General features: G+C 37.6%; 2 long non-coding RNA genes across 2 annotated transcripts in view; one reads left to right on the top strand and one right to left on the bottom strand.

Moving 5' to 3' along the window:
- Nucleotides 18103–26638, bottom strand: part of LOC110266552 — a 9464-nt gene continuing 928 nt past the window's right edge. Inside the window, exons 2-3 of the long non-coding RNA XR_002353958.1 lie at nucleotides 25326–25341; nucleotides 18103–18392 (exon numbers count right to left, since the gene is read on the bottom strand). This is a non-coding gene — a long non-coding RNA (uncharacterized LOC110266552). The remainder of the gene's footprint in view (nucleotides 18393–25325; nucleotides 25342–26638) is intronic.
- On the top strand, nucleotides 20196–20571 carry LOC110266551. The gene is made up of 3 exons (XR_002353957.1): nucleotides 20196–20238; nucleotides 20312–20418; nucleotides 20527–20571. It is a non-coding gene; the product is annotated as an uncharacterized LOC110266551 (long non-coding RNA).

Below are 26638 nucleotides of genomic sequence, written 5' to 3' on the forward strand. Positions count from 1 at the left end.
AAAGAGAACAGGGAATTAAAGTGCTGAATCTTAAAGAACAAGAAATTAAATAGCAGAAACTTAGAATGCAAGAAATGTAAACGGCTGGAATTGTAAAGGGAATTGGGGATTGGATTTGCAGAATTTAAACAAGGAAAAGTAAATTGCATCAAGCAGAGAAGTAGAAGAGGTGTGGGATCAAATTGGATCTCAGAGCAGAAAAGTAAATGAACATGGAAAACAGTAACAGAGAATGTAAAATTGGGAAATTAGATATCAGGACCCAGAGACTAGAAAACCAAGTCTAGATCTCAATGCCTTCCTAGATCCAACAAGAAATTGCAATTGAAATTCAAAGAAAGTGGATGAAGAGCAATTAACAGAAATTGAAATCCAATCAAGCAGTAAATAAAGCAGTGAGATCCAAGGTTGAGATTGAAACAGAATTTCTTCAATTCTCCAACCCAAAATCCAAGACAATTGTAATTGAATTTGAAAATAATAAAACTGAGAGGAAGAGAAGTGAATTCTCCTTCCCTAAGAAAAAGAAATTAAAGATCACTCAATATCCAAAGCTCTCCGAAAACTATTATGAAAATTCCAAAAGAAAGCTCTTCGAAGAACTTGAATTCTATCCCATTTATACACTTTCTTCCAATGATCTTCGAGCCTTGAGTTGGGCCTTTACACCGAGTGTTGATGCACTCCTAAGAGCTTACTAATCCAAGCAGATCCTAGCACAAAGACATCACAGGCATATATTTTAAAGTTCAAGCTATTGGTGTCCAGCTTTTTTTCTTTTTGTTTCCTTTTGTTCTGCCACTTTTTGGCTATCTCTTTTCTTTCTTTCTTTTTGTTTTTCTTTCTAACCAAGGAAATTTTTTTTTTATTTAATTGAGATTCAAAGACAGTAGGCCACTCTTTACTTAGAAGGAGATATCCTGGCTCTTTATTCACTAAAAGTGAGCTATCATACAATCATACACATACCACCACTTACTTTTATTCTACTTCTATCTAACAGAGACTATCTTGCTTCACATTCAAACTTTTCTCTTATTGAACTTAAAGATGCAGGGGACAACACATGCTTCTTGTCAAGCGAAAGTAAACACACAAGCACACACACAAACTAGCCTACTTATTTTAAAAGAAACAAACATAATGCAAAGACTTTTAATTAAAAAGAACTACTTAAAGATGCAAAGACAACTTAGAACAGATAGAATGCATGCTTTTTTCTTTGTAGTGATGAACAAGGAGCAAGTCCACCTTTCATTTGTCATGCTTTTTCTTTCTCCTTTCATATACTTGGCTGCTAGTGTTCCCACCATCTGTGTTTGGTGTCTCTTGGCCTCGCCAGAATCCAGCCTTATTCATAGCCTCCTCTACTCTATCTTCAAGTCTCATAGCATTTCTTACCTCTACCTCACTTCTCTTTTTGAAGAATTCATCAAAAGTTGGGAAAGTCGGATCCATGTTGTGCAAATGTTCTCCAATATAGTTCAGTTTGATTTGGCTATTGATGTTGTAATCGGCTTGTACTCCATACCTTGCATCTTGGAGTGTTGTGAACTCTTTGAGAGCCCTCAAATTTTCAGCTTGCATTTGTTCCAACTTCCCAAATGATTCATGAGATTGAAAAGCATGTTCTTCTTGCATCACAAGGAATCTTGACTCGAATTCACTTTGTTTGTTCATTATTCTTAGCTCCCTTTCTTCTTGTGCTTGTTGGTTTTTCATGTACAGTGAATGGTATTCCTCTTGCCTTTCTTGAATTCTCTTAACCACATTGGATTCTCTTCTTCCATTGGAACTTTAGCCTTTGCACACAACCTCCAAATGGTACTCGGATAGTACAACCAAGATCCGGCCGAATTCTTCTCAGCCAGCTTTTGAATGTCTTTTGCAAGGATTTCATGAACTCTTATCTCTCCTCCCACAATGATGCAATGCAGCATCACGTCTCTCTCCCTATTAACTTCTGAGGTGTTCACTGTGCCCAGAATTGATCTTTTCATCAACTCATACCATCCTTTTGCTTCCGGGGTGAGGTTACATCTCTTCAGGTACTTATATCTGTTCTTGTCATCTCCTTCCCACTCGGAGTTCTCCATACAAATGTCTCTCGCAATCTCATCATAATCCTGATCCTCATTCAATCTTTGTTGGTATCCCGGTTCACTAAAGCGGACTGACTTTAGTTTCAAGATTTTCTTGATTGCATCCGGGCTAAAGTCTACTTCCACCCCCCGCACATAGCTCTTGTACGTTGGGGGCTCACGCATGTCAAGCCTTGGGATATTTGCATAGAACTCTCTTATGATATTGGCATTGATTCGGATGGCTGGTGATGCAAGTTCCTCCCACCTCCTCTTCCGAATTTTATCCTTCATTTCTTGACATCCATCATCCGGCAACAAGAGTGGAATTTCAGGATAGATTCTTTTCTCGTTCATCCATTGAATTTGCATTTGATGAAACCAAGACTTGAATCTCCGTTGGTCATATTCATGTGTGTCTTCCTCCACCATGGGATCTTTCCCTTTTCTTCGTTTGGTTCTTGAGGAGGAGGCCATGATCACTTGGTTGGTTGAGTCTTGTGAGGTTAGAAGGAGTGTGAAGAATGTTGGAGAGTTTGATGTGTGTTTGGAGCAAAAAGAAATTGAGACCGAACTTGCTTTGACAAGAAATGATGAAGAGAAGTTTAAATGGTTGGAGTTTAAAGTAAGAGAAATGTTGCACAGAGCTTGTTATGTTGAGGAGTGATGAAGGGAGTGAAGTTTCCAAGGTTGGAGTGGTTCGGTTATGTGCATGGCTTGAAGGTGGTATGCTTTTAAATGAGCAATGAAGGGATGGGATGCAATTAGACTTATGGAGATCAAAGATATGCATGTAAGGATGAATGAAGACAAAACTAGCTTCTTCACTTGCTTTTGCCGTGATCATTCTCAAGGAGTGGCAGATTTCTTTTTCGAGGCATGTGATGGGATTTTGTCCTCATGCTATGCTTTCCTTTGTCTTGTCTTTTTCTTTGAAGATTCTTTGACCTCCTAGTCACCACAACAAGACAACATACATTAGTTTTATCCAACCGTAGCAAGAGTGTTCTTTTTATTAATACTATGTGAACCATCAATTTTTATATCATTTGAACCGTGACACTCTCCTTTGAGGACACCAAACTTAATGTTTGGTCATATATAAAGAAAATGAGTATCTTCCTCCAATTAGTGAGATTCAAATGTTAAAAGTTCATAAGAATTGTTTTCATCATACTTTCTTTTTCTCTTTTTTTTTCATGAAGGATCAATTGTATCCCTAAATCGGTGCATCAAAGTTTGATGAACACCAAACTTGTTTCTTGTCAAAGGGTACATCACAATTAATGCCTTCATTACCGGAAAAGAATTTTTCCATTTATAAGGTTTTGGAAAACAACAATTGTATGATTATTGATGCATGAGTTTCTACTTTTCATGAAGCTATGTGGACACCAAACTTAGTGTTTGGCCATATGCTTTGTCAAGATACTCCAAACATGCAAAATGGAATTATTTGTAACATTGGTTTAGTGTGCTTGAAGGCACACCAAACTTAGCATATGTTTCAAAATAGTGCATGCAGTCAATGGACATGTTCATGAACAGAGAAAAGAATTCATGCTCAATTGATCATAACTTATTGAATTTAAAATGACATGAATCTTAAAGCATGGGTTGCCTCCCATGGAGCGCTCTTTTATTGTCATTAGCTTGACAAAGAGAACTTTCTTTTACGGTGGTTGGTGCTTGTAGGGCCTCAATTTGTCTCCTCTGACCGTGATCCTCTTCTTTGTTCTCTGGTGTTCAATTTCAACATGCTCTAATGAGAGTATGTTGCTGACAGTGTAGTAGTCCTCGGTTTGTTAATTTGCCCCCAGCTGTTGGTATATCAGTTGCACTTTGTCACCTTTGGAAAGCCCCTCTGTTGGAATCTTTCTATTCTTCCAACCCCTTTTTGCTTTGTTTCTGCGTTTCATCTTTCCTTTTGTTGATCTCTCTTTTCTGGCCGTAGGCTTTCCTTGGGGATCTCTCTTTTTAGTGGCTAATACTCTAATATCCTCTTGGGTTTCTTCATCAGTCTGCACAATCCTTAGCATTGGGATGTTGCTGTGACCTTCCTGGTCATTTTTCATATAGTCTTTCTTCTCCTTGCTAAATTGTGCTTCTGGTAATACCTTCAGAGTGACACTCTGGTCATGCATCCTGAGAGTTAATTCCCCTTCCTCTACGTCTATGATAGCTCTAGCAGTGGCCAAGAATGGCCTTCCCAGTATAACAGAGTCACTATCATCATCGTTTGATTCTAGAACCACAAAATCAGCAGGGTATATAAAACTGTTTTTTTCTATCAAGGTCTCTAAGTTGGTGAGTCTTTGAGGTTCAGGTGGTGCTTGTGGTGGGTTGTGAGATGTGGGTGATGGGTGGTAACCATTTTGGTTGGTGGAATGGTTTTTGGATTGGTACTGGTTGAGATTAGGGTAGTTGTTTTGAGGTTTTCTGTATGTGTTTTGGTTAGTCTGCTGATGGTTGTAGTTTTGGTTGTTTCTTGGGTTATTTTGATTTGAATTCCTCTACCATGGGTGTTGGTTTTGGTTGTGAGTGTCTCCCCATCTGAGGTTGGGGTGATTTTTCCATGAGGGGTTGTAGGTATCACCATAGAATTCATTTGGATTTGCATGCATGTATTGGACTTGTTCCTGCTGTTGCTCCTCTTGGATTTCTTCATTTTGCCCCCATGTGGTTGATGGTTGGCTGGTGTTAACTGCTACAACTTGGAGGCCATCAATCCTCTTGGTCATTTGCTCAAATTGTTGTTGAATTTGCTGCTGCATTAATTTGTTTTGAGCTAGGATTGAATCCACTCTTTCTAGTTCCATTACTCCTCTCCTTTGTGATGGTTGGTGGCCTCTTTGATGAGCAAAGAAATATTGGTTGTTGGCCACCATATCAATGAGTTCTTGAGCCTCCTCTGCAGTTTTCATGAGTTGCAAGGAACCTCCAGCTGAATGATCCAAAGCTTCCTGATAGAATAATTTATTTTTGAAAACATTATTTTTATTATATTTTTTTTTTCGAAAACAAAAGAAAAATTTTGAAAGATTTTTGAAAAATTTTTGAAAAGAAAACGAAAAGAAAGTTACCCAATCTGAGCAACAAGACGAACCGTCAGTTGTCCAAACTCGAACAATCCCCGGCAACGGCGCCAAAAACTTGGTGCGCAAAAATTGTGATTACACTTTGATTATGTAAAATTCATTGCTCTTTCTTTCCCTGGTAATGGCGCCAAAAACATGATGCCAATACCATGGTTCACAACTTCGCACAACTAACCAGCAAGTGCACTGGGTCGTCCAAGTAATACCTTACGTGAGTAAGGGTCGAATCCCACGAAGATTGTTGGTATGAAGCAAGCTATGGTCACCTTGTAAATCTCAGTCAGGTAGATATAAAATAGTAATGGGGTTTTCGAAAATAATACTAAAATAAGGATAGAAATACTTATGTAATTCATTGGGTAGAATTTCAGATAAGCGTGTAGAGATGCTTTCGTTCCTCTGAACCTCTGCTTTCCTGCTATCTTCATTCAATCAATCTTACTCCTTTCTATGGCTAGCTTTATGTAAAGATGTCACCGGTGCCAATGGCTACTTTCGATCTCTCTCGGGAAAATGATCCAAATGCTCTGTCACAGCACGGCTAATCGTCTGGAGGCATCACCTTTGTCGTTGGTTGCATCCTATTCCTCCCTGTGAAAATGGTCCGATGTGCTGTCACTGCATGGATAATCATCTGGAGGTTCTCGATCATACTGGAATAGGATTTACTATCCTTTTGCGTCTGTCACTACGCCCAGCACTCGCGAGTTTGAAGCTCTTCACAGTCATTCAATCCCAGAATCCTACTCAGAATACCACGGACAAGGTTTAGACTTTCCGGATTCTCATGAATGCCGCCATCAATCTAGCTTATACCACGAAGATCCCAATATCTCGGACTCGGTCCCCTGTATTAGTAATCTAAGAGATACTCGTTTAATCGAAGGTAAAACGGGAGTGGTTATCAGGCACGCGTTCATAGGGAATGATGATGATTATCACGTTCATCACATTCAGGTTGAAGTGTGAAGGAATATCTTAGAAGTGGAATAAGTTGAATTGAATAGAAAATAGTAGTACTTTGCATTAATTCTTGAGGAACAGCAGAGCTCCACACCTTAATCTATGGAGTGTAGAGACTCTACCGTTGAAAATACATAAGAGAAGGTCCAGGCATGGCCGAGAGGCCAGCGCTCAAAATGTGATCAATAGTCTCCTAAGATGAACAATGGATTAAAACTGAGACCAAAGATCTCTAATACAATAGTAAAAAGTCCTATTTATAATAAACTAGCCACTAGGGTTTACAGAAGTAAGTAATTGATGCATAAATCCACTTCCGGGGCCCACTTGGTGTGTGCTTGGGCTGAGCTTGAATGTTACACGTGCAGAGGCTCTTTCTGGAGTTGAACACCAGCTTTTGTGCCATTTTGGGCGTTGAACTCCACTTTGCAACTTCTTTCTGGCGCTGGACGCCAGAATTGGGCAGAGAACTGGCGTTGAACGCCAGTTTGCGTCATCTAAACTTTGGCAAAGTATGGACTATTATATATTTCTGAAAAGCCCTGTATGTCTACTTTTCAACGCATTTGGAAGCGCGCCATTTCGAGTTCTGTAGCTCCAGAAAATCCACTTTGAGTGCAGGGAGGTCAGAATCCAATAGCATCAGCAGTCCTTCTTCAACCTCTGAATCTGATTTTTGCTCAAGTCCCTCAATTTCAGCCAGAAAATACCTGAAATCACAGAAAAACACACAAACTCATAGTAAAGTCCAAAAATTTGAATTTAACATAAAAACTAATGAAAACATCCCTAAAAGTAACTAGATCCTACTAAAAACATACTAAAAACAATGCCAAAAAGCGTATAAATTATCCGCTCATCACTTCTTCCCTTGAGTTAGCTTCTTGCTTGGCGTTTTCTTGGGACACGCCAATAGAGGCTGGCGTTGGCAACGTGCCCAATGGGTGGAGATCCAAGGCTTTTGGCGTTAGTCTCAAACACGCCTCTTGTTCCTGGCGTTGGCAACGTGCATCTCCTTTATGATCACTCTCCAGGGCTGCCTGGCGTTGTCACCAAACACGCTAGTGAAAGCTGGCGTTGGTAACGTGCTCGAGCTCCCCTAGCTCCTCTCCAAGGCCTTGCTTTCTTGCTGCGTTGCTGGCCAGCGTTGTTCACAAGCACGCCTTTGTTCTAGCATGGTGGTAACATGCTCAAACCTCTTCATGGCATTAAACTTTGTTTGCTGCGTTGCCTTGGAAAACGTTAATGAACCTTCAAGTTGGCAACGTCCTTGTGGCTGCCTTCTTGCTCCAAGCTTTGCTCACCACGTTGCTATTGCACACGCCTTTATACTCCAGCGTTGGCAACGTGCTAGCCTCCTTCCCTGGACCAAGTCTTGCCTCCTGGCGTTATTGCCAAGCACTCAAGTAGAAGTGCAAGTTGGCAACGTGCAAACCCCTGCTTCTTTGCCAAGTTTGATGTATCTTTAAGCCTTCTTGCTCTCATTCTTGCTCCATTGCTTTCTAGCTTCATTACCTAGCATAAACCAAAGAAACTTCCTCAAAGTCTTGCCATCTTATGAAATAAATTTCAAGGGAATCATTCACATCAACTTGTTTATAAACTCCTTGAATGTTTGCATGAATTTGGCCAACAATTTTACCTAGTTCTTGGTGTTTTAATGCATGGAGGTAAAACTCATAATTTTTCTAGTTTATTTCAAAGATAATGAATGAAACTAAGCTAAAACTAACTAAACTGACTAGCTAATATAGCAAATATGCGAATGCATCAATCAACCCTCATGGCAACAACCACCTCCAATGGACTATCAACAGCCACCACGATATGCCTATAAACCCTCTCCTCAACACAGCTTTGAACCACCATACTCACAAGCCACCTACAACCATTCACCTCCATATGACCCTAACCCTCAACCACCATACCAACCACCTTATGAGCCATATAAACCATATATAGAACCACCCCAATTCCAACCCAATTACTCACAAGAACCACCACTTCAATATTCACCATCTCCATATCCATCAATCCAAGAGCACTATGATCCTATTTATGAAAGCCGAGTGCATCAAGAGACAACGGATCGTTTTAAGGAAACAGTGGATCGATTTCAAACAACCATTCGACAACTGGAGCAAGCAGTAATTCAATGGGTTTCTAGGCGCTCAAATACACAAGGATCAGCCACAGCTTCATGTGGACAATCTAATGAAGAACATAGTATGAAGGAGATACTAGAAACTCCAGTGAACAGTACGGAACATGACTTTGTACTGGAACAAGTGGAGGAAGCTAGAATTATTGAAGAAGAAGAAGTGGTTGAAGACTTAGGAGATGCAGAACCTCCATGGGAAAGTCCAGTCATAGAACCCCCTTCCAAGACGGTTGCATTTGATGTTGAGGAGGGTGTACAACCTCCAAGGCATACCCTGGTTGAAGACTTGGAAGAGGTTGAAATTGAAAAAGCTTACAAGGAGGTGGAAGTTGTCAGAGAAGAGCACAAGGGAGTGGAGCTTGCAATTTCATTAGAAATACCTCCCCCTAAGTTACCATCATCCTTCACAACATTCAAGTGGGTAAAATTCATATCCTTTAGCTTTCTAATTCCACTTGAATATGGGCTACTGGAGATGGATGGTCAACTTAGAGCTCTTTGTGGCATAGAGAGTAAGAGAAAGATGGTTAGTGGTTGGAGTTGTCCAACAAGGTTCAACATGGTTGCATACTCAAAGTTTAAATGCAAAGATTGGTGTAAAGCTCAACTGAATGGGTCTAGGACGCTGTTTGGTAGCTGCAGTAAGAATTCAAATTACTTATCACCCAGTTGGAAAAATACAGATCCCGACATGGATGGGTGAAAAAGCAAGATTTGGGATCCTAAAATCTGCTCTGACACTTGTTACCCCGGGAGCCTAAGAATCTGTTTGAAGCTTCTTAAGGGCTTTACATGCTTAGTTTGGAACCCCGGAGGTTACTGGAGATACAAACATTAGTGGAGATTCCTAGATGAGTTCAAGCACAAACCACAATAACAGGAAGCTCACCAAATGTCCAACTTAAGGACTCTAACTAAAAGTGCTAGGTGGGAGACAACCCACCATGGTATAATCATTCCTTTCTCAATTTTAATTTTATTTAGTCTTGTTTGTTTTTGAATTTTATTTTATTTTGTTATATTGAACCTGGAGTTTTGCATCACATTCATATTAATACTACATTCTGCATTTTTCAGAATTCAAAAAAAAAAGGAAAAACACGCACGCGACGCGGCAGCGTCGCTGACGCGTCCGCGTCACCAATGCAATGGGAAGAAAAGAAAACGAACAAAAAGTCACGCGAGAGCGTGGCTAGAGGCGTGCCAATGGCACAAATCGTCCCACACGACCGCATCGCTGATGCGACCGCGTCATATGGGAATAATGGCCTCCCACGCGACCGCGTGCCCCACGCGGCCGCGTGACCAAGATTTCGACGTCAAAGTGGTGCACACCCGAAAGTTGTGCGAGAGTGGTGCTGGATTGGTGCTGAACGCATAATCCTTCCCACGCGGCCGCGTGACCCAAGCGACCGCGTCATATTCCTTTAAAGCACACTCACACGATCGCATGCCCCATGCGATCGCGTCACTTAAAATTTGGCACTAATAAGATTTTGAACAGAGAGTTGTGCGAGCGCGAGGCTGCACTCGCGCCACTAGCACAAATCGAGTCACGCGATCGCATGACCCACGCATCCGCGTCGCTTGACCTTATTGCGCACTACGCGGCCGCGTCACCCACGTGACCGCGTCGCCAGCGTCACACACCTTAACCTAATATGCCAAAATATTTTATCTTCCCCAATCCTAATTTTTCCTCCCTCCTTTCTTACTTACTTCTTCGGGAACATGGATGATAAAAACAAAGGTAGAAAATTAAAAAGAATAAAGACATTTCAAAATAAAAGTTTTGGGAAGCATGCTCATGTAAAATCAAAATAATCAAATTACCATGTGCATTGAAAAAAATTCAAAAGAAAAAAAGAAGTTTGATACATGAGTATGTAATACAAAAGTGGGAAAATTTGGGTAGCTAAGTATAATTTTAATAGAGTGTATGTATGTTAGGTGAGAACTTAGGATAGTCAAAGATTTAAATTATAGCTCACTTAGCCATATATATATATCCTTACCTTTACCTTAGCCCCATTACAACCTTGAAAAGACCTCATGATGTTTGCATTTGTATGCTAAATATTTGTTGATTGGTTAGATGAAGAACAAAGTTTTAGAAAGCATTATTAGAGAAGACTAGAGTGAATTACCCTATACACTTGAGAGATTAGAGTAATATACACTTCCAGTGAGGGTTCAACGCTTAAATTCTATGTTCCCTGCTTTCATGAGCTGTCTTCTTACAAGTTTACTTGCTTTTTATTGTACGATTTGAATTAGTGGAAATTGGTTTGTATTTGTCTTGGAGAACTTATTTATTTTTAACCAAGTAGGTAGGAACATTTTTTGCATGTAGTTGCATTCATATAGATAGATTGCATTTCATACATCTACCATTCCTCTTCATCTTTATAGTTCTCTTAAGCTTAGCATGAGGACATGCTAGTGTTTAAGTGTGGGGAGGTTGATAAACCACTATTTTATGGTTTATCTTGTGCTCAATTGAGTGATTTTCATCAACTCTTTACCCACTTATTCATACTATTTGCATGGTTTTACATTTGCCTTCCTAATTATGTGCTTTGATTGAAAACATATTTCTTTGGACTTATATTTGCTAATATTAATCCTCTCTTATTACCATTAGATGCCTTGATATGTGTGTTAAGTGTTTTCAGAGATTATAGGGCAGGAATGGCTTAGAGGATAGAAAGGAAGCATGCAAAAGTGGAAGGAATACAATAAGTTGGAGAAATTGCTAAGCTGTCCAGCCTGACCTCTTCGCACTCAAACGGCTATAACTTTAGCTACAGAGGTCCAAATGATGCGGTTCCAGTTGCGTTGGAAAGCTAATGTCCGAGGCTTCGATTTGATATATAATTTGCCATAGTTACTCCGACGCCAAACGACGCGAACGCGTGGGTCACGCGGACGCGTGACCTGGCCAACACCCAATCCGCACGGCCGTATGGACGACGCGGCTGCGTCACCTTTCCGCGACCTGAACGTAACAGAAATCACAGGGGGCAATTTTTGGGCTACTTTTGACCTAGTTTTCAGCCCAAAACACACAGATTAGAGGCTATAAAGTGGGGGTTGAGTTGAACTTCAATAATCCCAATCTTTTCTTAGGAAATAAATAGGATTCGAAGATCAAACCAAATTGTCCCTTGACTTTTCTTTGCTTTAGTAAAGGTTAACTAAGTGGAATTAAGATTCAACTTTCATTGTTGTTGATAAGAATAACTTGGTCTGGACTTCCAATTTCTAATACCTTGCCAAGAGTTTATGTTTATTGTTATTATTTTATTCCCTCTGCCATTGCTTTTCTAACTTTTTACCTTGATCCAAAAACCCCAAAACATACTTTTGCATAACCAATAATAAGAACATACTTCCCTGTAATTCCTTGAGAAGATGACCCGAGGTTTAAATACTCGGTTATCAATTTTAAAGGGGTTTGTTACTTGTGACAACCAAAACGTTTGTACGAAGGGATTTCTGTCAGTTTAGAGATTATATCTACAATGCGACTGCTTTTATGAAATTCTTTACTGGCAAAAATCCTAACGTCAATGCCTAATCTCAAAGTTGGGCACCCAAAATCTGAAGCTTAGTGCCCAGGACTGGCGCCTGTGCCCTTGCTCCAAGCTGGGTGCCCAACCTACCTCCAAGCCCAACTCCAAGGAAGTGGTGGCCAATGCCCTTACCCCAAGCCCAGTGCCCAAATTGGGCGCCCAACTCCACCACCATCAAGCCCAGCGCCTTCCTGAATGGGAGGAAGCAAAAGTGGGCTATTGCCAAGCTCCAAGAAGTGGCACATAGCACCACCGAAATTCTAAGTATTGGGTGCCTAGTGCCTAAATCTGAAGCCCGGCTCCCAATAAAACTTCAACTTGTAGTGTTTGAAAATGCTTGAAAGCCTAATGCCAATCCAAAGAGCCTAGCGCCAAGACCAAATTCAACTCCCAGGAAGATCTAAATTCAATTCAAGATTCAAGATTTAAATGATTAGTTAGCAACAACTTCTTCTAAAAAGATAAGATTTGGTTGTTAGAATTTAGATTAAGTTAGATGTGTATTTGAATAAGTTGTTATGTTTCTCTTCGAAAGATAAGATTAGTTTTTGAATTTCAATTAGTTAGGAAGTTAGAGTATAAATAAGTGAACAAGGTTCAAATAAAATATCAATTAATATGAAAGATCTTTAAGTTTATAGATCAAAAAACTCTTTAGTCTTAGGTTATTTTCTTTTCTGTCATGAGTAACTAAACCTCCTGTTGTTAAAGGTTAGGAGCTCTGATTGATTTTATGTATTAGTAATGCAAGTGTTTTCTTTATTTTGATTTATATTTTTCTACTTTTTCAAGATTGAGTTTTCGTTCTTCATCATTAATGGTCAGAAGTAATGGAAAATATTCTAATTTTGTCTTGAATTCTGTTATTACTTTGAAAAATTTAATATCGAAATTAAAACTCTTTCTCATGATTTTCAACCTGACTAGGAATAGTATTTTGAAAGTTGTGTGGCTTTAAATTGAAACCATTCTTAACCTCTTCTCTTAATTAGTTGACCAAGAAATTGGTGATTAATTAAGTTAAGATAAATTATATTGTCAATGAATTGAAATTTAATTGTAATGATTTGTTGTGAAAAGATTTTTTGCATGAGTCAAAGTAGGAAAATAGAAGTATTGCTCTTTCTAAGAATTAAACATATCCAAAGCCTTTAACATTTATATTCTTGATTACTTCTCCAAAGTTTCTAAGTTTTCTCTCATTCACAATCAACAATCTTCTTTACTGTTCTTGCTTCTACTTCACAATCCAAATTTCTCTTTGCCAAGGTTTGATTGATCTAATTAGAGATTCAATTAGACGTTACTTGCCTCAATTTGTTAATCCTCATGAGAATGATATCCACTCACCGTGGTATTATTTGGAGTAATTTGGTGCACTTGCCAATTTATGAGCATATCAATTTCGCCTCATCACTTTAAACTGTAAATATATATCTATTAGGTCACACATCAAAACTGTGATATAGACCATTTTTTATGAAACGATAACCATTGACCATTTCAGCGTCACACTTTAAAACCATGACTAAAGACCCTTTTAGATCATGGTTAAAAATAGTGACTGTAGATACTTTTAGATTAGAGTTTTATAAAATTGTGACTATAAATCCTTTTAAGTCATTCTTTAAAACCATGACTGTAGAGTCTTTTAGGTTATAGTTTTTACGTCATGATTTTTAAACATGATAATAAAAAACGAGACATAAAGCCTGAAATAATTTTTTTTAAAAAGAGTCACTGAAATATTTTTTAGGTCGCGGCAAAAAATTGTGACCATAAAGGGTTTAGATCTCGGTTTTTAAACGTGACCTAAAAGGGCATAATCTAAAGGCTAAAATATCGTAGTGCAACCCTCTAAGAACTTCTAAAAAGTAAAAATTATATTAAAGATTAAAGTATTTAATTTAAAATTTTGTAAAGATCAATTTAAGTGTTTAATTTTCATTTTCAGTATCAAGACATTAATTAAATTCCCCACTTTCCTATGTAAGTCTTCTCATATATCATCACTTTGTTTGAAACTGGAGCTGTGCCTGATAGGCAGTTAGGTTAATTAAACTTGACTTTTATAAGTTATATTCCTAACTCAATAATTGATGGCTCGACTTCGTCAGGCACCCACCCTCGGTAGAAAAATGACTGAACTGCTTTATTATATTTATTTGACGAATTTAATATTGATGTATTGATAGTGTAATGAGTTTTATATAATTATTTAATTAAAATTATATATTTAGATAATTTTTTAAATATTAAATTAACAAAATTATTTATTTTTATAAATGTCATATTAAAGAATTAATTAATTTTTTATATTAACAGTATATAAAAATTAATTTTTTATTTTATTTGTTATGAAAGGAACAAACACGTACTTATATTATGATTAATGTGGTTTTCAAGTACAAATTGATCAGGCTCGACGCTGCTATTTCATTGATTCTAATTAAAGTAATTAGGTTCTTCCAGAATCTTCATATTCATATAGTAATATAGATTTCAATATTCTATGAAGTCCACTCTTCCCTGGCATTGAAATGATGAACAATTTTAAATAAAGCGGAAGAACGTACAACACAGAACATCAAATCATTGAAAATTTTATTAACCAATCATAACTAGTCATGTTCTCTAAAGGCTAATAAGGACCTTTTACAAGCTAATTAACTTAACGATGATGATAAGACATTAGTTAAGATAACAAGTATTTTGATGGATTAACTGAAAAATAAAACTAGTAGTTTTATATTCGAGTTTTAGAATATATATATATATATATAATTTCATTTGAGATCATCAAGTCAGATTAATCGAATTGTAATAAAATTCAGATAAATAGAGGAAAAAATTTAACTAATTTAACATTGCAAATCATAGATACAACGTTTAATTTCCTACATTAAAAACAAGTTTATAAAATTTAAAACCAACGTCAGCAATAAACCTAATTGTTAATTGATATTCAACGGAGCAGCTTAGATTTAATTAATTTTCATAAAATAGATGATGTTTGATCCTCTTCTCTTCGTGCTGGATATTCAATATTCTAGTGGTTCAATGACCATAGCTTAACCGAGAGGACAATTTTTAAAAAGGGTATTAACTAATATAATAATCACCAAAAGTTGAGTTTCCTTTCGTGTTATTAAGTCGTAATCCTATTTTTGTCAACATCAATTTACGCCCTCTGATTTATCACTTTTTATAAGAGAAGTGTTAAGGGGTTAGTAAGTTTTGTGATTTATAGTTATCAATTAATTATTATTAGTATTTTTAATGATATAAGATTATATCTAATGATGTGTGATTATTCATTTTTTTTATTGATTAAATACTAACCAAATACAAATACTAGTCCGCTAGACTTTCTCTTTTTTTAATCTCAATATGTCAAATGCTAATTTCCTTTAATTGTTAGAAAAATTTAGTAATCAATAATTGAGAAACCAACTAGTTGTTTATTATTACAATCTACAACTTACAAATAAAAATAGTTAATTTCAGCACATTTTAAAATTTAACAAGAAAGAATATGAGTAGAAAAATATATTAAAATATAATAAATTCGATATTGAATTTGTATTAGAAAAAGTCTAGGGGTTAATAACTTTGTTAAATTTTGGTCAGTATGTAACCAGCAAAGAAAAGTGAGCTATTGGATGAAATCTCACACTAATCTCACACCATTAAAATTATCATTGATGACTACTTGATGGTTACAAATAACAAAAGTTGCTGACCCTAACATTCCTCTTTGTAATATTACAAAAAAAATTCCCGTGACGCTGGTGATGAGTTTAAATTAAAATTTTTGTTTGACGCACCATCAAATGATTGAGATTCACAAACTCATCTTTGCCATGTTAACTACACTCGTTCTAAGTTTTCTCTACTGTGTGCGGAACTTGAAATAAAATTTTGAAAGATCAAATAGAAGATAATTGTTAAGATGTTTTTGATATGAACTCTATTTAAGATAAGTTCGCCTAACCTCATCTCTCTAATTTGGGTGATATTGCCAAATTTAAAGCTGTTTTTCAGTGTCTCGTTCTAAAGAATTAAGGTCAAACTCATCAGATCTTTGAACTTTTGAAAGTTGTATCTCACTTTCTTCGTGATTCATTAAAATAGAAAAACTATTCACATGTGTTGATATTGTAAAGGATAATGCTATGTAACCAATAATTTTTTTAAACAATATGAACAACCACCAATCAAATTAAATTAAATAAACAGTAAAATATAAAATAATATTAAATTACATAAATAAAAAATGCCTAATTTTTTATATTTGAATCCAAAGGTAGAGGGAGTGTTGTTTATTGAATAGAGAGTTGCGAAATGCAAATACACTCAGTTTAGTCCAAATCCAACAAGGTTTGAATGGTTAAAACTAAAAAATTATTGTACAATAAAAACAAGAGATGAAGATTGAACTTTAATATTTTATGTCATAGTAAATTAAAGTATTTGAGTCAACTGAACTATTTTTTATTTTCTAAAAAAGTACTACTAATTTTTTTAACAAAAATTTGGGGCCATGGCTCTCCTTATCTTAACTAAGCTCCACCCCTGCTCTACTTCATCTTCCTTTTCTTAAAGTAAATTCATCTTTCACATTATGATAACTATTCCAGTCAAGATATCAAAAATATTTTCATACAATGATCTTAGTTTAAAAAAAATGATGTATTTATTTTGTAATATTTTAAATAAAGATAATATTTGTATAATATATAAAAATTAAATTTTAAAATTTATCATCTAATAGTTAAAATAAAATATCTTTATACGATGACAATTATAAAATTTTTATTAGAATATCCATCTCTTATCATTGCCTTTTCAATTATGACTGAACAATCTTAAGAAGTTTATATATTTTTAACGAATTAAAAATTTATTACACCAATGACAATATTAAAATCAAAATTGTAAAAATTAAAGCAAAATAAGAATAAATATGTATAGACGAATTCTTTGCGCCGACTTTTAAATTTTTTTACTCCAATTTAATTAACAATAATAAAAGATTTACTTTTTATAATATCATGTGTTCAAAATGAAAAAATTATTATTCATTATGAACTAAGTTATTTATCATTGTTACCTGCAAATTTAATTTGAATATTGTTTATGTTGCACTCTCTTGAATCCCCCCTCTTTTCAAGTTGCAGGCTTCCTTTCTATGGACTAAAGTAGCAGATTGGCAAATAAAACAAATGTTGAATATCTTGTGAACATTGAAAAAGTTATTGACTGAAGTCAGAAGTAGTATTGATCTCCAATAGAAGTAGGTAAATATTGTTAATTTTAACAAGAGAAAATTTAAAATGATAGTATTTTTATTAAAATTTGGTTAATATTTAACTAATAATAAAAAAATAAATAATTTTATACTATTAAATATAAAAATATTAATAATAACTAATTAATAGTTATAAATCATAAAATATACTGACACCTAATATTTCTGTTCTAACAAAAGTTGATGGCAAAGAATAAGTCATCAACAACACATTGAAAGAACAAATAAAGCCTTGTGTGCTATATAAATATATTAAATGTGAGAGGTGGTGTGAAGTGCACCAGTATACTCGAAATGTGATGGATGCGTGCATAAGTTATGATACTATCATAAATATATTGATTACGGTCAAATTTACTGTCAAATTTAACAAGAAACTTTACCATCAAATTTAGGCGTGGATTATTTTATGGTCAAAGACAAAAATTCATTTTAGAAAAATATTACCAACCGATTAAAATTTCCATTGTAAAATCTAATAATAACACCAAGGTTCTGAAAATCGGATTGGACCGATCGGTCTGACCGATTGAACTGCAAACTAAGATTTATTATTGTTTGGTTTAACTTATAAACCGCTAATTTAAAAATCGCCTAAAAACTGTTGAACCGGTCGAGAATCGGTCGGTCAGATCGAACTGGACCTCGGTTGGTTTTGCTGAAACGGTGTCATTTTGGCTTTCGGACAAAAAACAATAAGGGAAAACGTTCGGTGTTCAGTCTCCTCCAGTCCTCCTTTTCTCAAACTCACTCTCAAACAAAAAACAAAATCCTAGCAGCAGCCTCCACCGCCGCTGCAAGGAAGGAGACACTGCCGCCGTCCGTCGCGCCATCGTCGTTCCTGAGCTCCCCAACCTCTGTTCACTCCAACTCCTTTCAACTCTCACTCTCTTAAACGAAGCTATATTCCCCCAAAAAGAAACCCTAGCTTACAATAGCTTCCGCCGCCGTCCGTCGCGCTCAAGAGCTTCTGTCCTTGTTTGGTCGTTGTCGTCGTGATCCAAGTCTCCAACTCCTCTCCTCATTCACCAATCACAGCTTCTTCCTCGTTCTCCGCGTCTGTCGTCTGGTCTACCTCTGCTCAGCCACGCTTTTGCCGCCGTCCGTCATCGTGCTTGTTGCCTGGTCATCGTCGTCCGTCGCGCTCAACCACTTTTCCTCATACTCTGCCTAGACTGCTCAGATCGAAGAAGGTAATGGCTTCTCTGCTCACTGCTAATGCTTGTTTTTCTTTTTGTTTTTATTTCTCATTCAGATATTATATTGATTATTGAATGATTGATTGATTATTGAATGTTTAATTAATTATTGATTAGCTTTGCTCAATGCTGTTGTGATATACTCTACTGTATTTTGTGCTCTGTTATGTTGTGATTCTGTGTTCAATTAAAATTTTGTTTGAGAACTTAGCTTTGCCATGCTTGATAAATTATGCATTTCTTGAAATCTGATTTTGACAATTTGAGTTGTTTATGAAGCATAGTTCACTATTATTGAGGAGTATATGAAGCAGATTACTTGCTGTGTTTAAAGCAATGTATTAACTAAATTAGTTAATTTATACTTGACAAAGGGTACAAAAGATAGTGAAATCACTTAGTAAAATTAAGTTCTGTTAGTTATAGGAAATATATATCTGGTATATCAATTGAGATTAGTTTTGTTAAAAAGGAGTCTTGGGATGAGTCTTGAACATATATGTGCAAACTCAATAACATTGTTACTATATTTATTTTCTAAATGTAGGATCCAGAACCTTTGAAAAGTCTTATTATGATCAAGTCTCAAATCATATTGTTATTTATAGCCTTAATTTCGGAAATCATTTTTATTAAAGATAATTAAGGCAAGTTTTGATTTATTGAATTTGAGACGAGTTATGATTTTTATCCAATTTTATAACTATTGGGTTATTTTCTATATTCAGATTATGAATTTGGCAGTTATGAAATAAGAGGGATTTTACATGATTTGAACTAAGTAATTAATATTTTAAATATTAATACTGCTATTTTGGAAAATGAAGAAATTAAGTATATTATTTCTAATTATTTGGTTGGGACATTTTATTGAAAATAATTTGTAAAATTGATGAGCAAATAGTATTTCTATACATTAATTTTGTTGGATTAAAATTTATTCCAAATTACTATGTTACCCCTACTTTTATTTGAAATTACAAAAGTACCCCTAACCCTAAGTTTCAAAAATGAAGCCCTAGCCCCCCAAACCCAAGCAGCCACAACTACTACCTTCTCTACTCTAAACACACACACACACACCCAGCCACCAGAAGAGGGAAAGAATGAAACAGAAAGGGAAGTGGGGTGAGGGACAAACGAAGAAGGAAGGAAGGAAGAGAGGAGGGAGGAGCGTCGCCGGCGCGTCGGGCTTCACCACCGCCGTCGCGTCGCCGTCGTTAGACCTGCGAGTCGTTACCGCGCCGCTGTTGTCCAGGGAGCCACCACCTCGATTCGTCGCCGCCATTCGTCCTCAGCCTCATCGCGTTCTTGTTCGGCCACCACTGCTTCCATGTCCTCTAACGACGCTACTGTTGTCGCCGATAAAGCCGCCACAAAGAGGAAGTGAGGGCGCTGCTTCACGCCACGCCGCCGTCGCTGTTCTAAAAGGGGCTGTAGTCACCGTCGAGCATGATGAGTGAAGGAGAGGGAGAACTTGCGTCTGAGGTTGGAAGGAGGTGTAGTTTCGCCGCTGCTGGGGAAGAGAACACTTCTGGGAAAGGGAACCGGGGGAAACGGTGCACGAAGGGTGCTGTGACGGGAAAGGAATCCACCTGCGTCACCGTTGGAGAGAGAGAGATCGGAACGAGTAAGGAGGAGGAGGGTTGTGTCTGCCACCATTTGAGCTCGCCGCTGCGGGTGATGTCAAGCTGAACTGCAGCCAGAAGAGTGTTCAGGCCACCACAGGTGCCGCTGCCGGGCAAGGGAGTTGCGTCTCTGTGATACTGACCGCCGGGAGTGGTTCTGTGACTTTCGGAACCACCGTCGGAGCCTCTGGCTACTTCTGCCGTCACCAAAAAACTCTACCGGTAAGGGCTTTGAATTTGGTTTTCATTCGTTTAAGATTCCGGAAGCTTTATCGCCTCTGTATGTGGGTTTCAGTTACCAACGCTGGAGTCCGGTCGCCGCTGTCACTTGAGGTGGCTGACGCGCTGCCGCCGAACCGGTTCAAGAGACTGTCGCTGTTCGGTTCAGCCGTTCCTTCTTCGGTAAGTATGTTTCGGAAAGCCTCGCGTTAGTATTTCGTTATGTTTGGTTAATGAATATGAGTTTTGGTAACGTGTGGTCGAGTCCTGATTATTATATGTTACGAATAGTGTTGATATGGTTATTGCGAAAGTGGCTGGGAGCTGAGGTTTTGGTTGCCGTCAATTCGGGTTGAGGCGGAAAGGACTTGATGAGGCATTTGGGTTATGGATTTGCATTTTGAGGTAGGGGCGCTTTTCGAAAACTATAGTTTATTATCGGAATTATTACATATGGGTACTGATGTGAGGATGTGTATTTGGTGATTGTATCAGTCCTATGTATTGTTTGGTTGTTTTGTATGATTATGGGTGTTTGTTTGACTGGATTGTTGTGTGGTTTTGTGAAACGAAATGCTTTTCAAGTTGATTCTTTTAAAGCTTTGAGATCGAGTTTAATCCGTTGAGAATTGATATGAGTTAATTTTATTAAGAATGTGAAAAATAGAATTCACTCTTGAATTCACCCTGGCTTGCTTTAAATGATCTGGTTTTTTATGAATGATTGTTATTGAACCGTTTCTTTGAAACTTTAGAAATGAGTTTATTCGGCTGATAATAATGATTTGATTTTTGAAACAGTTTTCTTGAAATATGGTATTGAGATTAACTGTTGGATTTTGGCTTACCTTTGAATCGATTTTGGATTTTGGGCTGTTGGAAAAAGATTGTGGAATGGTTTTGTTGGGACCCGGACCGGGTGGCAAAGTCCAAGTTTTAGGGGAGATGCTGCCGAAATTTCTATAAAATCTGAGTCTTTATTGAAATGTTGTCTAAGAAAAATGATGAGCTGAAGGCTTCTACTATTTTAGTTGAAATATCAAGAAAAGGATGATTCATGCTTTTGAAATGAATTATTAAAGAGGGAATTGTGATTTAGTCTTGCTTCTTAAGAAAGGCATTGTATCTTTTTCAAGAGAAAGTTATTTAGATGAAACTTATGTTTTAAAGCTGTTTTAAATGTGACAAGGGCAATGCCTTTGAATTTGACTTGAGGGTTTCAATTAGAGGAGTTTCAATGATGCTGAAAGAACCTAAATGTCTATTGACAAGTTTCATTTTGAAATGTTTTGAGAAAGGTTTTAAGTACTCTTTGAACTCTGAATTCTTGCAAGACTAAAATAATTTTGAACAGTTGAAACGTTCTAGAATTTATCATGGGGGTTGAAGTTGGTTTTGCCTAAGTAAAGGAAACGACTTGAAAGAAGTAAATGATTACGTGACTCGGTTTGGCTTAGATCCTATTTTATTACTCAAATCGGAAAGCCAAGGTTTTAATGATTTTAAATGAATTTGGCGAAATGAGTTATGCTATTCTCCCCTAAGGACTTGGGACCTTGCCGAGAAACTTTGTTATAAAATCCCATTGTTGGATGGATGATTTTGAATGATGAGCCATGAGCCTGAGATGATTTGAGAAATGAGATCTTTAAAGCCAAGGCTGAAAAGAGTTGGAACTTGATTTCAGAGTGAAATGATTTGGGAAAAAGTGATTTATGGCTTAAATGCCAATTTTATGAATTGATGATGTTGAATGTGGAAGTCCTGTTTTGTTGTGAGTCGGAATGGCTGTGTATGATTATAAATATTGGTTGGTTCTGGATTGAACCGTGAGCCGGAATGGGTGTGTATGATATGAATATTGGCTGGTTCTGGACTGAACCGTGAGCCAGATGGCTGAGATGGATGTTGATCCATGGATGAGATTGAATGCATGTATATGCTGAATCATTGATAAATGTGAATGTTGCACTTCCACTATCGGAGATAAGAGTTTCCCTGGGAGAAAGCAGTGGCTAGCCACCACATGCTCCAGGTTGAGACTCGAAGCTCTTTTGACCCTATGTCGTCAGGGTGGCCGGGCACTGTGAAAGCCCCGGATGAGCTCACCCCCATAAATATTCACCAGTGAGGGTGATGGATATTGATGCCAGGACATTTTGGCCAGTTTCACTGACCTTTTCTTTACTGTTTTTAGGGTAGTTTCATGCATTTTCTTAGAAAATAAGCTCCTTTTTGGGTAGATATTCGCTTACATCTTGATTCAAGCATACATTGTGCACTTTACATGGTTTCATGAGGATTTTGCATGAATTTAATGACAAATTGGATGTTGCATTTCCCATGACTTGGATTAGAACTTTGATGCACCTTATTGCTTGATTTCAGGACAAAAGAAGCAAGGAAGAACCACGTTAGCAGCCACGTTAATCTAACTAACGTGACCTCTAACGTGGAATGTTAACTAAGTTAACGTGGACTCTAACGTAGGGAAGGGGGAGGCTTATCAACGTTATTGGGAAAGGTAAGTCCCAATAACGTGTGCGAAGGACCAAGAGGCAACGTTAGTGGTAACGTTTGTGCCACTAACGTTGAGGTTAACGTGGCTCATACTTGGGTGAGCAACGTTAGTGAAAAAGGTGATTGTCACTGACGTTCTCGAACCCACACTTTCACTTAACGTTAACACCACTAACGTCCTGAGCTAAAAGTCCTTGCCTACTTCACACTCTCTCTCTGCAAGCAAAGCTAAGCCCAATGATGAAGATAACTGCTTTAAACTCAGGATCCAAAAGCCCATACCCAAGACTTGAAGAGCCAACTAGAAGATCAGAAGAGTAGTATATATAGGAGTAACTTTGAATTAGTAGAGAGCTGGAAACTTTAGGGAGCCTTTGGCCTAGAATTACTCTCTGTATTTTACTTTCTCTGCACTTCTAGTTTACTTTCAGCATGTATTCTCCATCTTTGTTTTCATTTTCCAGAGCTATGAACAACTAAACCCCGTTCATTGGGTTAGGGAGCTCTGTTGTAATTTGATGGATCAATTTTAGTTTTCATTCTCCTTCTTTTATCTTTTCTCTTGATTTTACTAGAAAGCTTTCGATCTTCATCCAATTGGGTAGTTATCTTGGAAAAGAAGCTAGTCATACTTGGATCTCTTCTGAACCTTGAAAGAGGAATGAAGGGATCATGCTAGAAATGCTTTCTCATGCTGGACCAAATTGGGTGTGGATGGATATGTGACTATAATCCTTCCGACACTTGATTTGGGAAATGCATGTGGTATAATCAGTGACCATACTTCATCTCTTCTCATGAGCAATTGACCAAGGAATTGGCTATTGATCAAGATTTGAGAGATTGAATTACAAGGAATTGTAATTCGATCACTTAAGATTGCCAAGGAGATCAATGAATGCATTGATTGAGGAAGAGATGAAAATGAACTTGATCCGGAGAATGCAACATCTCCTGAGCCCAATAAACTCCCCATTTCTGATCTTACCTATTCTCTTTAATTTCTGCCATTTACTTTTATGAGCAATTACCCCATTTCCATTTAAAATTCTGCAATTTACTTTCTGCCATTTATATTCAGCTCTTTATTTCCAGCATTTACTGTTTCTGCCATTTACTTTCCCGCCATTTAATTTTCTGCAATTCTCAACTCAAATTCTGATTCGTTCAACTAGAACATTCCTCTAATTAAAGTTGCTTGATCAATCAATCTCTGTGGGATTCGACCTCACTCTATTGTGAGTTTTTACTTGACGACGAATTCGGTACACTTGCCGAAGGAAATTTGTTGCAAGACAAGTTTTCCGCGTATCAAGTTTATGGCACCGTTGCCGGGGATTGATTTTGAATCAACAATGATTAAATTGGAGGATAACTAGATTGAGCATTTTTAGTTTGTTTGATTTAATTTTTTGTTTGAGTAATTTACTTTCAGTTTTAGTTAATTTCTTCCCCTCCCCCTACTTTTTCGTTTTTTTTAGTTATTTACAATTCAGTTCACTGACCCACTAACTGTTTGATATATTGCATCACTCACACTAACAGTAATTCTAACAGAAATACTTTCTGCATCTATTTTCCTTGCTTATGCTTTGTTGGTTGTATGACAGGGAGAAGAAGCGGGGCTTTAACTTCCTTTGATTCAGAACCTGAGAGGACCTTCCTTAGATTAAGGTGGGAAGCAAGAGAAAAACGAGTAGTGGGTGTCCAGGAAGAGGAGGAATACTTTGAACCAAACATGGAAGAAAACATGGAAAACCATCATGAAGAAGAGGCTCACAACCATGGCAGAGAAGGTCGAGCGAATCATGCTGGGGAGGAGAGAAGAGTTTTAGGCTCTTACATCAATCCAAACCCAGGAAACTGTGGAAGTAGCATTCAAAAGCCGACCATCCATGCCAATAATTTTGAACTAAAATCGTAGCTCATCACCCTTGTTCAGAACAACTGTTCGTTCGGAGGAGGAGTCCAAGAAGACCCCAATCAACATCTAACCACCTTCCTGAGGATATGTGATCGTCAGAGTTAGGCCATTCGCCTTTCCCACTGACTTTGTAGTGTTGGAAATGGAGGAGCACAAGAGTGCTACTCTAATTCTAGGAAGACCCTTCCTAGCAACTGAACGAACTCTCATTGATGTCCAACAGGGGGAGATAACCCTGAGAGTCAATGATGATGAGTTTAAGTTGAATGCTGTCAAAGCCATGCAGCATCCAGACACATCAAAAGACTGCATAAAAGTTGATCTTATTGACTCTTTGGTAGAAGAGATCAAGATGATTGAGAGTCTCGAATCAGAGTTGGAAGACATATTTAAAGATGTTCAGCTTGATTTGGAGGATTCAGAGGAGATGGAAGAGCCTCTGAAATTTCCTCTATCCTTTACCATTCATAGACCAGATGCTAGAAAGACTGGCAGGTCATGATTATTACTGCTTCTTGGATGGCTACTCAGGCTATAACCAGATTGCAGTAGATCCCCAAGATCAAGAGAAAACAGCATTCACATGTCCATCTGGAGTGTTTGCTTATAGAAGGATGCCATTTGGGCTATGTAATGATCCTGCAACCTTCCAGAGATGCATGCTCTCTATTTTCTCTGATATGGTGGAAAAATTTTTGGAAGTCTTTATGGATGACTTCTCAGTATATGGAGACTCATTCAGCTCCTGTCTTGATCACCTGAAACTTGTTCTGAAGAGATGCCAAGAGACCAACCTAGTTTTAAACTGGGAAAAATGTCACTTCATGGTGACTGAAGGGATTGTCCTTGGGCATAAAATCTCAAATAAGGGAATAGAGGTGGATCAAGCAAAAATAGAGGTAATTGAAAAATTACCACCACCTGCCAATGTTAAGGCAATCAGAAGCTTTCTGGGGCATGCAGGATTCTATAGGAGGTTTATAAAGAATTTTTCAAAAATTGCAAAACCTCTAAGTAATCTGCTGGCTGCTGACACGCCATTTGTGTTTGACACAGAGTGTCTGCAGGCGTTTGAAACGCTGAAAGCTAAATTGGTCACAGCACCAGTTATTTTCGCACCAGACTGGACATTACCATTTGAGCTAATGTGTGATGCCAGTGATCACGCCATTGGTGCAGTATTGGGACAGAGGCATGACAAGTTTCTGCACGTCATTTATTATGCTAGTCGCGTTTTAAATGAGGCCCAGAAAAATTACACAACCACAGAAAAAGAATTACTTGCAGTGGTTTATGCCATTGACAAGTTTAGATCATACTTAGTAGGATCAAAAGTGATTGTGTATACTGACCATGCTGCTCTTAAATATCTACTCACAAAGCAGGATTCAAAACCCAGGCTCATCAGATGGGTGTTGCTTCTGCAAGAGTTTGATATAGAAATAAGAGACAGAAAAAGGACAGAGAACCAAGTGGCTGATCATCTGTCCCGGATAGAGCCAGTAGAAGGGACGTCCCTCCCCTCTCTTGAGATCTCTGAGACTTTTCCAGATGAGCATTTATTTGCCATTCAGGAAACACCATGGTTTGCCGATATTGCAAACTATAAAGCTGCAAGGTTCATACCCAAAGAGTACAACAGGCAACAAATGAAAAAATTAATCACTGATGCAAAGTACTACTTGTGGGATGAACCATATCTCTTTAAGAGATGTGCAGACGGAATAATCCGTAGGTGTGTTCCTAGAGAAGAAACACAGAGGATCCTATGGCATTGCCATGGATCCCAATATGGAGGCCATTTCGGAGGTGAGCGGACAGCCACCAAGGTCCTCCAATGTGGCTTCTATTGGCCCACACTCTATAGAGATTCCCGAAAGTTTGTACGTAACTGTGACAGTTGCCAAAGAGCTGGTAATCTGCCTCATGGTTACGCCATGCCTCAACAAGGAATCTTGG

The sequence above is a fragment of the Arachis ipaensis genome, chromosome B09 (assembly GCF_000816755.2).
Source record: "Arachis ipaensis cultivar K30076 chromosome B09, Araip1.1, whole genome shotgun sequence".
In the NCBI taxonomy this organism is placed as follows: Eukaryota; Viridiplantae; Streptophyta; class Magnoliopsida; order Fabales; family Fabaceae; genus Arachis; species Arachis ipaensis.